Source organism: Urocitellus parryii, chromosome 3 (genome assembly GCF_045843805.1).
Source record: "Urocitellus parryii isolate mUroPar1 chromosome 3, mUroPar1.hap1, whole genome shotgun sequence".
Taxonomy (NCBI): domain Eukaryota; kingdom Metazoa; phylum Chordata; class Mammalia; order Rodentia; family Sciuridae; genus Urocitellus; species Urocitellus parryii.
In genome coordinates this window covers 39,087,221-39,104,411 of record NC_135533.1, presented here as the reverse complement: position 1 = coordinate 39,104,411, position 17,191 = coordinate 39,087,221, and the positions used below count along the sequence as shown (strand labels likewise).

The 17,191-nt window shown below is 35.9% G+C and overlaps 1 pseudogene; it reads left to right on the top strand.

The window, feature by feature from the left end:
* The window catches only part of LOC113196806 (serine/threonine-protein phosphatase PP1-beta catalytic subunit-like), a 48,777-nt pseudogene that overhangs the window by 24,573 nt on the left and 7,013 nt on the right, over positions 1-17,191 (top strand).

Genomic DNA, 17,191 nt, shown 5'->3' with positions numbered 1-17,191 from the left:
CAAATCTGCCATGGTAGAATATGGAGCAGTACACAAAGGAACGATATGAACTAATTAAATATGATGTTTTATTCTTCCTACTGAATATGGTTTAATTCTTATTCATTGCCTTTCATTTAAGAAAGCTTCCAATTAGTAGTCTACAGTTCACAACTTTAATGTTTTTATACCATGTGTGTCCGCAGGAACTTATAGACTAAGAAACCGAGTCATTGGCCCAGTTGTTAACATTATCAGCATGCTCAGAATGCCTCCCCAAGACTCCACTTACCTCTGCACCTATGTTGATTCACTAATTCATTCAGTTAATATTTTTTTGAGCACATATTATGTTCTAGGCACTGTCACAGGGAGGAAGAATAATAGCAAATTAGGTGCCTATTCCCATGCCTCCTATCTTCTAATGCAGCAGACCAAAAAAATAAATGCAAGGAACTAATTATTGAATAATTATTTTTTATAAGTGTTATGAAGGAAATGATGGGAGTGCTATAATACAGCATAAGGGAGATCAATGTAGTCACAGCTTTTGCCTCAGTCTGACTGAACTTTAGACTTGTTTCTTCCTGACTTTAAGTCTACCATCCTCATTTTCTTATTTACTTTAGAAAACTTGTTATTATAAATATCTTTCCTATCCCTTTAACATGTAAATTTTCCTCAGTCTCCCGCCTGTTTTACTATCTAGAAAGGTCTTTCTCAAGGACTTGGGCCATTCCTTTGAAAGGTAGCCATCAAGAATAATAAGGCCTCTATCATGGGTCTCAGTGGGAAGATAGGAACCCGGTTTTGCCAACTAGCAAGCACAGATGACAACCTTCTCTCCAATGACCCCCAGTACTTTTCTACAAGCTCATTTCTGTGCTGAAACTCCCCAGCTTTTTGTTTCCGTGGCCTTAAGTACAATCTTCTCCCCTGTTGGACTAGTCTTGAATAAGGCTTTCTTGCTTATTCAACCAGCACAATTGTTCTTTGACAATGGGGAAAGAGAAAATCAGCCATCTTCCTTTAGGTAGGATGAAGGAAGGGCACACATGAGAAACTGGCATTTAAGCTCTGGTCTAAATAATGAAAAGGGTCTGTTGGAGTACTTCAAACAGAGGGAGAAGTGAGCATGAAAGCCCTACGGCTGGAAAATGCTTTCCATGTTTAAAGGTGATGGGGCTGACAGTGATATGGGAGGGAAAAGAGCAAATGAGAGTACTGGGCAGACAGGAAACACTGCCATCCCTTGTAGGCCAAGGTAAGGAGTTTTGATTTTATTGTAAATGTAATTTGAAATCATGGAAATGGTTTAAGAAAAAGAAAGGTATGACCTGGTAGGGGTAAAATAATAACACCACCAAACTGCCAGCTGGTTTTCTGAATTGACTGGGATTAAGGAGTGATCCACAGATATGAAACTATCCTTTCAACACTCAGTTTGGAACACATAAGTGATTTCAAAGACTCTTAAGTCTAAACATAGTTGTGTTGACTTGGAGTTCGAAGAATTAGAGAAAAAAAAAATGAAGGATTAGAATTTTTTGTAAAGAATGCTTTACATGTATATGGTTTTCTAGATAAAGCAAAGAGAATAGATGTTAAAATCAAGTTTCTTTGATGATACAAATATAAAGCAATGAAAAACTATTTCAAATTCATTTAAGAGCACTGAATATGTTAAGTAAATGATTTTGGGGAGCCCTAACAGAACATTTACGGGTCTCTCTCTCTCTCTCTCTCTCTCTCTCTCTCTCTCTCTCTATATATATATATATATATATATATATATATATATGTTTTAGGTGAACACAATACCTTTATTTTCTTTATTTATTTTTACGTGGTGCTGAGGATCAGACCCAGTGCCTCACACGTGTTAGGCAAGTACTCTACCACTGAGCCACAACCCCAGCCCCTGGGCCTGACTCTTGTGATTGTGACTTGCCAGAATGTCATACCTATCCCTCTGCTTTCAATTCCCTCTTAACTCTGCCACTAATCTAACCAATGAACAATCAAGGATCAGGCACTCTTGACACAGCAGGTCATGTAAACTAATTCATGAATTGGAAAACTGTAGATAGTCAACCAACTAAAACTCAAAACAAGCCAGTGGAACATATGGTCCCTCCTGCCCAATGCTGCTTTTCATAGTCCCAATCAGAATGACTTACTAAAGGCAACATTTTGCTTTATTACAATGACTCTTAAAATTTATACCTGAATTTTCTCCTACTAATTTCTCTTGTTGGGACAATAAGCCATAATTGCAAGTAATAAACATATAATGAATATTCGCTGACTAAATAAACTAATGAGTAATACAAATATACAATCCTTCAGATACTGTGAATAATATCTATCTTTTATAATTAGAAACTGTTAGTCATATCTAAATGAGGTAAGCTATTTTTTGCCAAAAAAACCCACTCCCAAAGCAGTTTTAATTTATTAAATGGATATTAATTATCTACTACAAAATCAGCAAACTTTTTCTATGAAGGGCCAAATGCTTAAACTTTGCAGACCACATAGTCTCTATCTCAACAGCTCAACTCTGGCAAAAATGACTATGTTAAATGTGCTCAAATAAAACTTTATAGATATTGAAATTTGAACTCTACATAATTTTCAGGTCATAAACTATTCTTCTTTTCATTGTTTTTCAACTATTTAAAAGTATAAAAAGTATTCTTAACTCACAGACTGCACAAAGTTGGCTCTAGTTAGATTTAGCTGGCCTCTGTTCTTCTGCATTGTCAGATTTTAGAGAGCCCTGTATAAGAAAGATAGTTTTGAAAAGCTGTTGATGATAAGAATAAGGCATGTACCAAATCCAATTTACATGGCCAAGGATTAAATTACAGAAGACCAGTATGATGTAACCTTGAAATTTTTGCATTAAACCTGCTTAGCATAAGGGAATGTCATTCTTGATAACCAACAGTGGGGAGTTGGAGAATAATCATTTCAATGTATTTGAAAGGCTGTTGAGGGGAAGGTACCTTTAACATAAGAAACTGTTTTAGGAAGGAATGGTATAGACTGCAGTAAAAGCAATTCTCCAGGCAGTTCTGCTTAAGAATGAAACATCTCATAACATAATCTAGTTAACTCCTTTAGCTTTAGCATCATGCTCATTAGGGAACTCTCTGATTTCCAATTCTGTTTCCCAGGTAATTTTATATTGAAAAGGGGTAGCCTTGAGTAGAAGATATAATTATTTTTACCATTGGAAATGAAGTTTCCCACTATGAATTATTAAAGTGGTAAGCTCGGATAGTTTCAATCAGTTCCCCAGAGCCTTATATATAAAAATAACCTTCTGAACATGGAAAACTGAGAAGTGGTTCCCAGCCCCATGCTGATACCACCAAGGTAGTGGCGTCCCTTGAGGCCTTGGCGACACAACAGGTGTGCAGCTCTCAACTGCCAAGTTCTCTGTCAAGCATGATGCTTCTCTCCTGCAATGCTTTATGAACCAATTTATATTTATTTGTTCATTTTATCTGTGAATATCCCAATGTATCTCTATAAGGATGCTTTTCAATGACACAATACCATCATTATACTTAAAATAAATTAATTCCATGATCTCTATCTATTTATATAGTGTTCTGTTTTCACTTTATCCTACATGTTTTAAATTTAGACTTTATTTTATTTACATGAATGCATTCATTATTTTCATTATACCATGTCTGCAAATATTGGTAGGGGAACAAATGATTATTCTTTATGGTAGAAATCAGGGTTTTTACAAATTCATCCTAATGTTCTTCATTAAGCTTCTTTGATAGCCTCCTTCTGTAGAAAACAGTGAATCCAGAGAATGATCAGGTTTTGGGTCTTTCTTTGCAGTTTTACATATGAGATAGGGAAGCCACAGTGCTTCTCTGGGACTTATTTCATTACCTTGTGAAAAGGGGATACTGAGTAGATATTCCTCAAGTCCAGCCCAAATCCTTGGTTTCTACAATCTTAAAAGGTTCCTTTTGCTGGGTGCAGTGGCACACGCTGTAGTTGCTTTGGAGGCTGAAGCAGGAGGATTGTGAGTTCAAAGCTAGCTCAGCAATTTAGCGAGGCACTTAGCAACTCAGTGAGACCCTGTCTCTAAATAAAATATAAAAAAGGGCTAGAGGTGTGGCTCAGTGGTTGAGCACCCCTGGGTTCAATTCTCAGTACAAAAAAAAAAAAAAGTTTCTTCCCTGTGCCTCTCATAATTGTTCAAAGGGTAATGAATTCCTCAAGTCTAGCAATTGGTCTATTGAATAATGCAAAATTGGAAGTGGTCACATTCATTTGACCAAGATGAATTCACCAAGATGGCATATTTTCTAATGTACTAGATAATAATTTACTGTTATTCCTTTGTTTAGATAGCATAGTAATTTTACAAGCAATCACAGGAATCCACAGCCACCACTTGTTGCCATCTCGCAGAAAAAATTTCAGGCCCGTCACACAGAGTATAGTTGGGAATTTGTGAGAAAATAGGCACTGAATGGTCCCTTTTTGAGAACAGTAGGGCTCTTACACAGTCAGTTGGCATCTTTTATGGAGTTGGGATCCTTTTTTTTAAATCCTCAGCAAATTCTCTTTGTGAGGATGGTGAGGACCCTGTCACAGGGTAGGTGTGACACATCTTGAAACAATAGTTCCGCTGAGGGATTAGAATTAACTGTGACTGGGGGAGGTTTGGCACACCACTTCACATTTCCCAGATTCTTACTTGTTTTGATAAGGCTACCTGTGATTTCCAGTCCTGTGACATAAGGACTCTCTTTGATGTCTACCTCTAGTGTCTTTCCTGTGTGTCACTGCCTTTCACTGTCCTGGCCCACCCACTGTTTGTGGCTAATCGTCTATTCTGGCAGTTATACCTATATTAACTAAAGTATCCAGTGTTGCTGCCTTAGATAATTGAATCTTCTCCTTAAAAACAATGAATCTTTTGGCTTTGGAAAAAAATCATCAGTATTAGACAATATCCATATTTAAAATCTCCCCTTTGTTTGAAAATAGGTAGGCTACATAAATAATAGTCAATTGTATAAAACAAGAATGATATATAGGATGCAGAGTCATAACTAGTTTTATACTTTCTAGAAGTGAATTTAATATAGAAACTTCAAAGTCAAGTTTCTCTCTTGTGGTTTAATATTCTTCTCTATCACTTTCTGCTTAGTAGGTAAAGAAGTGTCTTTTAAATGTAAAGGTCAATTGTAGCCTAAAGGCTTCAAGAAATCAATGCTTCAGTGATAATTAAAGGTTACAATTTAGAGAAAGACTTACAATATAATAAGTTAGAATCCAATAATGAAGGCATGAGAAGTGGTCTAGATAATCAAAGCTAACATTTATAAATGTAACTAATAAAATAACTCATTACAAACAGCTTCTTAAAACATTAAAGACTTTATTATGATTTAATAGTAGATATAAAGTCTTTAAGTTGGTTCCAATCATTGAATTACACATTTGTTTAAAAGTGATCTCAGCCAACTGTCCATGCTTATCTTTGTGTTTCATACAGAAATAAGGAAATAGCCATCTGATTTCATTCCCAGTAAAAGTTGTATTTTTTCTTTTAATGTAGTCCTTGAATTTAGAAGATTAGTACTATAAAAACTTTACCCAAAAGTATTGTGTTCAATTTGTTATAACACAAACAAGACTAAAGAGATGCTCTAATAGTACATACATAATTGTGTACATAATTATGGAGAGGAATTCATGCTATTCTGACTTAAGGTGGGCTCAATGGCAGTTAACAGTCCTGTTCTTCATCACTCTACAAAAAGACATCATCTTCAATATCATCTTTAATAGCTGCTACAACTACATCTGGAGAAATACATATGATACAAAATTGTGGTATCCAGATTCAATTCAACAAATTATTTGAATCCTATAATTCCAAAGTCATTTTGATGGCAGGGTAAGAGCTAAAGAAGTTAATTTATTCAACTGCTTGGCTCAAACAAATGAAATATTAACAGAATTATGAAGTTCAAAAATGCCTTTAGATTGTCTGTAAGCCTCTCAATGGTTGTTATGCACATTTTCTGTCTCTTATTCATAATTTATATCATGTGATGCCAACCTGCATCCCTCCTAGAAACCACCGGTGACCAAATGGGGATACAAACTAGTAGGCAAACACTTTGCCACTGAGATAATACTCACAGCCCTGGAAACCTAATCCAAAGGAAGCCATGGTGGTGACTTACCAGGATATGCTCTGTGTCCTGGAATAAAAAGTTATGTGAAAAATCAGGCTTTCCTCTTAGGAATCTGAAACTGAAAAACTAGAATACAAGAGGCACTAAGAAACTAAAAGACAACTTCCATTAAATTCTGAAATAAGTGAGGTGTACAATACAAAGCTATTCCAAGGAAGATGGAATTTTCTGAGCCCATTGTAAAAGTCAGTCACTGGAGCTGGTCCTGTTTTTTGTGGTTTTACTTAAGTAGCTAGAATGAGTCTCTGATCCTAATAACTAAAAAAAACTTACAAATACCTACCAAAGCCACTTCTTTCAAGGTCACCATTATCTCTATATTCCTAATACTTTTTCCTGGTTGTATTGTTTATTCTTAGTAATTTTTTTTTTTTTGCATTTTTCTGTCTTCTCTCACTATAATGTAAGTCTTAAAGGGCAGAGAATTTTTCTCTTGCTTAAGCTATTATTTTGTACCCAGAACATGTCTGATGCATAATAGCTTCTCTATATAAATTTGTTGAATGAAGGAAGGAAAGAAGGGGTCTTTGGAAGCCATAGGCTCATTTAAATCTTTAAGGAATATCTTTCTTTTTAATCTTCCAAACATCATGTTTTGCTTTGAAACAGATTTAATGATCCTTGAATTGGCTGCAGGTGGCTAAAACAAACAAAAAAATTCAAATTCTGTTCTAGTTGCCAATCAACATGCTCTGTTCCTAAGAGTACTGGCCAAGTAGACATTGGATAGGTCTTTCATTCTAACTTTCTACTTTGGTACCATGCAGAGAAGAGTTATTTTAACAGGCTGAGACCATCATCCTCAGAAAAGTCTATTTGTAGATTTTTTTTCCCATTGGGCATCTGGGAACTTATATTTGGTAGGGTTCTTACCACCCTAACTGGTAAGAGTGACTTGCTAATCTGATTGTGCAAACAGTGTGGTTTATACTAAACACCTGCTTTCCTTCTGGCAGTTGGGATGCTAGGCAAAGCCTTCCTACAGGAGCAGCAAACCCTGGATCTGAGTTTCTAATAAGCTTCCTTGGTAGATGATACTTTCATGTGTTGTTGCAATTCAATGCTGGGGTAATTAAGCACATCCTATATGACTCTAGTGGAAAAAGACTAAAACTCTGTGTTTGGTCTCTTCCATATTTCATCATATGCACCTTTTCCCTTTGCAGTCACTGCTTTGTATCCTTTTACTGAAATAAATAGTATCCAAGAGCATGGCTATATCCTTAGCCCTGTGACTATTGCAGAAAATTATCTAACTTGGGGTGAGAGATCATGGGGGAACCTTATCCGGGCACTCATAAAACCCTCATTGAATGTCTACCATATGCCAGACATTGCTCTTCAACCCTGGTGAGATGAAATACACCATAAATGATTTTTCAGGATTTATTTAGTTATTGTTTTGTTTTGTTTTCAAACTAAAGTAGGCTTCATTCAGCTCCATAGCTCCTTTCTCAGAGGCATCCCCTTACCAGGAAGCACTTCTATACATAGGCCCAAGATAGAACTGTAAAGAAAGAAAACCTGTGGAGGAGAAGAATCCACAGAGCCAAGAGCATCCAGGCTCCAGTGCCAACCTTGCAAATTGAACAAATGGGAGGCTCCTAATGCTGACAAGACTTATTTACTTATTTATTTTTTCTTGAGAGATGGCATAAGGAAGTGTCTTCTCAAGGTTTCCACAATGTCTTTACAAATCTGCCATTTATACTAGGCTTTGGATTTGGAATACTCACTCAATTTCTACAGAAGAAAGCCTGCTTATATAGACCATTTCCTATCAGAAGTACAATAGTAAATGTAAAATAAATGCCACTGACACTATGAGTAACCCCCTAAACCTTCTTTTCTGCTTTCTCTACTTCCAACAACTGCCTGGAGAGTCTTCTGTACAAAATCCTGATTTGTCTGCAACATTCATTCCTATTCAGGTCTAATCACTGCTCTTCAGGAAAAATATTTTTAAAAGACCAGTGAAAATAATCAAGGAGATGAATGCACTGCCATATGCCAAAGGACTAAAGTGATTAGGATTCTAGGGCCTAGAAATACAGAGATTTAACAAATATATTAAATGCTATGAATAATTCATTTAACAAATTCCTAAGTAGTCAGTAGTGATCACATGAATTGAAAATAAGAGATGCATTTCTGAATAGAAAAAAAAGTCAGCACGATTTTCTATAATATAAGCTTTCAAAAATCATAACAATAAGCAGCAAAGATTAAGATATTTCTATGTCCTTTAAATCCATATTAGTTTTCTATTGCTGTATAACAAATTCTTACAAACCTGTCAGCATAAAACAATACCATTTATTATTCCCTGTTCTATGGATCAGAAATCCGGGAGCAGCTTGTCTAGGTTTGCAGTTCAGGGACTCGTAATCAAGGTGTCAACAAGAATGATTTCTCTAGAAGCTCTGAAGAAGAGTACACATTTAAGCTCATTCATGTTATTGACAAAATCCAGTTTCTTACAAATATGGGGCTGAAGTCCCCATATTATTATTATTATTATTTTTTTTTTGGTACTGGGGATTGAACTCAGGGGCACTTGACCACTGAGCCACATCCCTAGCCCTATTTTGTATTTTCTTTAGAGACAGGGTCTCACTGAGTTGTTTAGAGCCTTTCCCTTGCTGAGGCTGACTTTTGAACTCATGATCCTCCTGTCTCAGCTTCTTGAGCCACTGGGATTACAGGTGTGTGCCACTGTGCCAGGCCCCATATTCTTGTAGACTGTAGCCTAGCAGTTACTTCAAGCTCCTAGAAACCATCTACTATTTCTTGCTACATAGCTGCCTCCATCCTCGAAAGCAACAATGAAGAATCTCACATGTACCAATTCTCTCTCATATATTCAATTTAATTCCAAAAAGAGGTTCATCCTCTTAAGGGCTCATGTGATTATATCCACCAATCAAGATCTCTCTATCTTAAGGGCATCTTAATATCTAGGGCAGTAATTACATCTGCAAAATGTTTACACAGCAACACCTAGATTCATGTATAGCTAAATAACTGGGAAAAGATAGATAGATAGATAGATAGATAGATAGATAGATAGATAGATAGAGACAGAAATAGATAGATAGATAGATAGATAGATAGATAGATAGATAGATCGATAGATAGATAATATATATTACAATCTTCTGGATTATCTTTGAATTCTGTCTGCCACAAAATCTAATGCGTGAGTCAGTCTCATAAAATTGGACTTCTATAAATATTTCTAATCTTTGAGATTAATACAAAATAAGGAAGCTCCTTTTTTTAATCATAGCATAGCCGTTTGTATCTATATTAAAACAGAAGCAGAGCCAAGTGTGCTGGCAAATGCTTATAATCCCAGTGACCAGGGAGGCTGAGGCAGGAAGATTGAAAGTTCAAGACCAGCCTGGGCAACTTAACAAGAAAATGCCTTAAAATTAAAAAAAAAAAAAATGAAAAGGTCTGGGATGTAGCTCTGTGGTAAGTTCAATCCCCAACAGTGGATAAAGCATAAATCTGATCCACAACAGGAATCATTTTATGTTTTTGGTTTTGTTTTTTTTTTTGGTACTGAGAATGGAACCCAAGGGTACTTGATCACCAAGCTACATGCCCAGCCCTTTTTTTATTTTTAGTGTTCTTCCAAGCTTAATAACTTTTTTTTTCACATTTTTCTCATTTACCTTATCAATTTACCAAGAACTGATGTCTCTTTTCTTTCTCATATTCCCTTATGCCCTGGTTCAATTAACAATCAAAATTAATTGACCAAAATCCATATGGATCACTGTCCACCACAAATAAGCATTGGAAAGGGACACTATCAGCCACAATAAAAATGTGAGATAAGCTGAGGAAATTAAAAGTGTGATAGTCAGTAAGAACTATCTAGAAATTAGAGGGACAATTAACTTTTTCTGGGGAGAATAATTTGGTATTCCTCTCACTTTCTGAGTGTTTTAGGTACTAGGTTTCGTCAAAATTAATAATATTAGGGAAACTTCCAAATTCTGATTTTCTCAAGTATAAATATTTTGACTAGCACTTAAAAAAGTTTAATACTTTAAATTATTTGTCATGATATGGATTTTTTTTCTGTCTGTCTTGTGTGGACTTGTCCTTTTTACTATAAAACTAATATCAAATGCAAATCAAGAGTTTAAATCTTTAGTCACTTCAGTCCCACAATTTTTAAATTTTTAGTAAAAACTAAAATATTCAGCACAGTTTGACCTACCAGAAAGCCCATTCTTTGTATGCAATTTCAATTTGGTCAAAGATTGAGTGCTTTGTCAATGATCTATTAGTTAACATCTGCACCATGATATCAGATGTATAAAATTATGAACTATGTTGCCACATTTTGACTTGAATATAATCAAGTCAAAAAGTTGCTTCATAAGTTAATTTCTAAATAGTGTTCCTGTTGATAAATTCTCATATGCCATAGTAAGGCCTAAAGCAAATTTTGCTGCTGCCAGATTTTAAACTCTTGAAGGTAGTCTCCTTTGATAGAATCTGGGACACAGAGTACCATTTAGTTCCACATCTTCCCTTTTAATTCAATGTCCAAAGCATACACTTTAAGAAGGGCACCTTATCCTAGAATAGGTCATGTTCTGCAAAGCAAAACAGCAAAAATCAAGTTTGAGTGATTTTTATGCAGAAGCATAGATATGCAAAAACAGTACTGTAGCCGACCCACTTACTTTAAAGACTAAGGGTTGAGACAGTGCTTCCACACTAGCTTCCTAAAGCTTGCATTGGGGCAGAAATGGACTTCAGGATCAGATATTCCTAACACTGAACAGGAGCCAGTTTACTTAAAGCTTGCATGTAAAATGGAGATTACATCTAATATATTGATATACAAGATGGAATATATAAAATTCTTATTACAATTTGTGGTAAGACTTAAATTACAAATCAGTGATAAATATTATATCATACTATCATAAAGGAAGAACTAAACATGTTTCAATATTCTATGGGATAGCTGAATTCATCTATATCACTGTATGTTGGCTTGAGATTTGTAATCAGGTCAACTGACACTTTCTCTGACCCTGCATTTTTACTACTAAGAGTACACAAACACATTGGTGATTTATGTGCTAATAATTTGGTATAAGAAGTTAAGTCAATAACTCAATCAGAGAATAATGTATCTATGTAGGTTTAAGGTAAAGTAGCTGTTGACATTTTCCTAGTAGACATTCTGGGCAGTGTAGAATTATTATCTCAACCCGAAATTTTAGTATCATTTACTTAGTTCTGTCTTTGTTGATAACTTCAACATGTAGTTTACTACTATCTACTATTACTATAGCAAATTGCTACAAACCAGGTAGCCAAAACAAAAAAAAATATATAACATCTTGAAGTTTAGAAGACAAGTCAGACATGGGTTTCCTTGGGCTAAAGTCAACTTGTTGGTAGGGCTGATTCTTTCTGTTTAGGTTATGCTAATGTCAGAGTTGTTTTCTTTCTATAAGCAAATATCAACTAACAGTGGATGGAGAATAAGTAGAGAGGCTTACTGAACTTTAGAAGGAGCCAGATGGAGGCTAAACATTTGCAGTGAGTGCCAAATTAATCCCTTCAGGAGCTCACAACCCTATCATTCCAGTGGAAGAAATTACCAAAAATCTTTATGTCTGAGAGTAATATTGAACTGTAATGATTATCTCCAATGACTGTAGTCATTTTTTCTTAATTTGCAACAAAAGTGCTATCAAATCTGCAACTTTCACATTAGAACGTTTCTTCTCAGCTATAATTGAAGTATACATTCATTTATAGATACTACATGATAAAGTTATAAACACAATCAAACTCATGCATCACAGCACTAGAAAAAAACATGAAAAGGCTCAGAAGAAAATCAGAACAAGATCATATGTGGAACTCAGCTATTATGTATAACTATATGCTAATAAAAATATTTTTTAAAAGATCATATGTGGAGTCATTGGAGAAATTTGGAAAATTTAACAAATGAAAGAAAGCATTAGTTGAATCTGTAAAGCAAGAGAGGATGGAAACTAGTTTGAACTGATTCATTATAATCTTTGAAATTGTTTACTATGAGCCTTCGGTTGTGAGAATACCACTATGGTCAAGGCCCATAGTCTTCCTTCTTGTGAGGAAATAAGACACATAAACACAATATATTTTTAATTTTAACACAATATATTAAGAGCTGTTTTCAAGTCATATTCATGATGCTTGCTTTAGAAGTTTATTTGCATGCTGTCATTAAGATGTGAGATTTATTAGCTTAGTGCCATTGTAATTTCATGGTCTCTAACCTCAACAAGATCAATGTCAACTTCTTTTCCCTTTCTTCTCAAAGGCTGGTTCAGATCCACCCTCCATCCTCATTTCTAAGATGGGGATACCAATAGCAATTAAGCAATAGGATTGTTTGGAGGATTAACTGAACTAGTTCATACAGGTTGCACAGAAAATATCCTGAAACATGTAATGTAATAATTTTTTGCTGTTATTCTAACTCTCAGTGTGCTAATGCCTGACTCTATCCTCACCTTTCTCTCAATAGATGACTCTGCTTCCATCTTTACAGAGAAGCACCAGTTTGAGATTCTTCCATTATTCTGCCACTAACCTGGAAAAGTAACTTGAATCTATTTCTGGTTTTCTTTGTTCTTCCTATTACAGTCAAAGAAGTTTCTCCTCCTCTTATTGGAGGTTAATCTTTCTACCAGTTCTCTGGAAATATTTTCATTCCTTTCCTTCCCGGGAACTGAATTGTCTTTGATCCTTCCATGTCAGCATATTCTTTCCCATTAATAATTGATTATGCTCAAGTCCCCTGCTTTTTAAAACAGTATTTCCTGATTTTTTATTTCCTTCACTTATTGTCACTCCCTGCTTTCCACTTCATACACCAAATGTTCCAAAGTGTATCTCCACACTTTATCTCCACTTCGTCACCTTCCATTCTCTGACCCATCAAACTCTATCTCCTACCATCAGCAGTTTCCATAAGAAACTAAGCCATCACCAAGTCCATTAATAAATAACTCTGTACTAAGGAGAAAACAGGTAGTTTAGGAAGATCTGACTACAAAGAGAAATGGGGGAAAGGAAGGAGAGGCATAAGAAATACCAATAACCAAATTTAAAATGTACTCTTTCAGAAAAAGTCACAGATTTTATGCTTTTAGAAATTTGCCACGGATAAAAATGCAAATGGATGTGTACACAGTCTATATTCTTTTCCTTGTGATTTCCTTGTGAAGGTTGTAGTAGCTTGTCTAATTTATGGTGAAAATCAAGCATTGTGGCCTCAGCTTTACTCCTTGTGAAGAACTAAATATGCACAAGGGAGATTCTTCTTTACACTCAGTAAAGTTGATAGATAGGGGGAAGAAACAACAAAGGCAGAAGAGAATATACTTAAGCATTTCCACAATTGAGCTCAACCTGGGTCCCCATTTTCACTGCATATGCCATTCCTTGATTTGTTCAAAGGAAAAGATACACAAGGCTACATACTCAAAATTTCTAGTATACATAGGAAAAACTACCTTCAAGGAGGTGGGCTTGACTGTGACCTACTTGGTACAGCCTGACTTCTTTGGTGATTCATAGTGGAAAAGACGGGAAAACCCAAGGATGTATCAATTACTAGAGGGCTTTGGAGATCGGCTCAAAGAAGTAACTTGATAAATGAGGAGCCAGTGAAAGCCAACAGAAGGGATAAGAAAGTGAATATATTTAATATCCCCTCACTGGCAGGCTCCTCCCATTCTTGAGCATACGAAGGCCTGGGAAATTAGGTTGCAACTGTTGAACATCTTGCATGTTTAGATTGAATCCATTCTCCAAACTGCTTTGTCTTCTAATCTGTTGGGTAGAAAAAGGGATACCAAATATGAACAACCAGCCCTTGACTGTCATCTATTCAAGATGGTCTGCACAGGTGAGAATTTGAGAATATAGTCATTTGCTTGGGAGACAAAATTTGATTGCCTGAAAAATACCAACCACTAGAACCCCAAATAAAAGCACTTTAAAAGGTAAATACTTTATCTCCCAGAGTCATTCTTACTGGACTCCCTCATAGGTATCAGCAGCAATCACAGGTGCACTCTGCAGCCCCCAACTCAACAAGATCCAAGTCCCAGCTCTGCAGGGCCTCTCTTCCAGGCTTCCAAGTTCTGGTCTCTATGTTCCCCAACCCAGGTATGGTAGCCACTACCTATATTTACTACCTCTGTTGCCATAGAGTTACCTTTTCATTTTTTTTTCTTTTTAGTTCCACTACACCCATTTTACAAATTCCATACATTAAATTCTCTTTGAAAAACCTAAAAAAATATCTTCTTGCCTAATGCTATGATTAGGTTTTACTTTTTTCCTTTATGTGTCTTGGCAGCAGTTGACCCAGTTAACTATGTATTCATATATATATATATATATATATATATATATATATATATATTAAAAAGCTCTCCTCCTTCCCTCTTTATTTTGTGGCATCATTCTGCATGGAGTTTCTTCCTACCTCAGTAGCAATGTCTTTTTCTTTTCTTCCTTTCTTTCCCTTAAATGGACTGAGCTGGCCCTTCATTTTTCTTACTTTGCATATTCTCCTGGTAAATGCTCATCTATTTCTGAATCTTTAATTATGATCTCATGCTGATATTGACAAATTCAAAGCTACTGTCAAGAAAAATTCCAGCCAGGTGTGGTGGTGCATGCCTATAATTCCAGTGGCTCGGGAAGCTGAGATTGGAGGATCACAAGTTCAAAGTCAGCCTCAGCAAGGGGGAGGCACTAAGCAATTCACTGAGACCCTGTTTCTAAATAAAATCCAAAATAGTGCTGGGGATGTGGCTCAGTAGTTGAGTGCCCCTGACTCTAATCCCCAGTAGCCCCCCCCTGCAAAAAAAAGTCCTGACTTATATATCTTATCATCAATTGGTTATGAACCTTCACTATTTCACAGATATTTCAAAGTTAGCATGTCCCAAACTGAAGTCTTTATCCGTCCCCCACCAGAAACATGTATCTTTCTATTCTTCCTAAGTCAGTGAATAGAATGACCATCTACCTACTTACTCAAATCAGAAACCTGAGTACCATCTTTGAGGGTTGACTTTGTGGCCTGTCATCATCGTCTGTGAAAGGCATTCTCTCCAGCTGTGTGATGCATTACTGCCTATTCCCATTTATTCTTGTCTTCTTTTACTGTCCTATTGATTGTCCTCCCAAATATTTTTCCTTTCCATTGCATCCTACTACTATTCCTCTAGTATTCATTCTTACCATTTCTTGACTGCATCAGAGTGAATCTTAACTTGGCTACCCTTCTTTCTCTCTTGCATAGTTAGATAATGAGGATGAGATGAAAGAGATAAACATGGTCTAAATTAACCTAAAAGAAGGGGTTTTGTGTATGCTTAGCAGCAACTATTCTAATCTATAATATATGGTTTTAAAAGATTTGCAATTCTTTTCTATTCACGACACTTTGGCTTTTTCCCCCCAGTCTTTGTAAATGACTTAATCATGCTATTTTCTAACCATATAGCATGAATAAATAATTACCCAAAGTGGAGCGCTGAGGAAAATAAAATTTTCAGGCCTAAAATTTCTTCTCATTCTCAAGAAAAGCATGACAGGTCACACTACTATTAGCATGCAATGTTAACACACTGACTGACTTCTCCTGCAGCACAGAATATCCTGTGTCTAAACAAGTGACTTGAACATCTCCATTCTAAAGAATCAAAACAACATGCATTTAGTAATTTCATGGATTAAAATATAAATTATCATTTACAAAGATGGAAAGAATTTCATTATTCCCCATTTTTGTTCAATGTGAAGAAGTGAATTTTGCCTTTATAAAGGCAGTGTCTCTGAGGAAGTCATATGAAACTTTTCATCATCATTGTCCCACTACATTCTCAAGGGATTCAAAGAAAAAAAAAGCTTTAGTTTGATCCTGGCAGATGATGGACCTAGAAGTCCCCAGCAAAAGACAAACGAATCCTGTCATTTACTTCTTCTCGGTGTTGACACCAAGAGAAGCAAAATAATTTGAAAATGGACTCCAAAGGATATTTAGATAGTAAATAAGGAAAGAATTAAAAGTGGATGAAATCAGAGAAGCAACCACAGGGTTGAAAAATTCTGTAGAAGAATCATAAGAAAATTTCTAAATTGTGTCCATGCTGAGCCAGGGAGCAGACTATGGAAGTCTCAGTCTCTCTCTGTCTCTCTGTCTGTCTCTCTCTCTCTCTCTCTCTCTCTCTCTCTCTCTCTCTCTCTCTTTTCAATATATATATATAGTTATAGATGGACACAATATGTTTATTTATTTATTTTTATGTGTGCTGAGGATCCATCAAACCCAGTGCCTCACACATGCCACTGAGCCACTGAAATCTCTTTGTAAGGGTGAAGAGAGAGTTGTCCCAAAGCTTCATGACCAAGAGGCAGGCATGCAATGATGACTCAGAGGTTTCCAGCTTAAGATGGGTGTAGATGATGTAGTCACAATGGGATAAGGAGAAGTGAAAGAGATAGAAATGGGGCAATGGAAATGATACAAATTTAGTTTAGGTTAAATTAAGTCTATGTTTTCTCTAAGACATGCAGGAATATCCCTGGGATCAACAATATTTTAGGGACAATAAGGGCAATAACATATTTCTTGAAATTGTTGAGAAAGGTAAGGGAGGCATTCTAGAGTCTCAGCAGGAAAACTATGTGAAAACTTGTCCTATGCTACAAAGAGGATTGGTAGATTTCAGATTATAAGAAATTGTGTAATTTGACAGAGGTCAACCTCTGGTGACTGGTAAAGATAGTGACAGGACAGTGATAACTGGCAGTAAATCATACTCTGATGAGGAGCAAAGGTATAGATTGTTCACCAAGAAGCTTGACAAAGTAGTTACTTTATGCTGGAGATGTTGACAAAATCA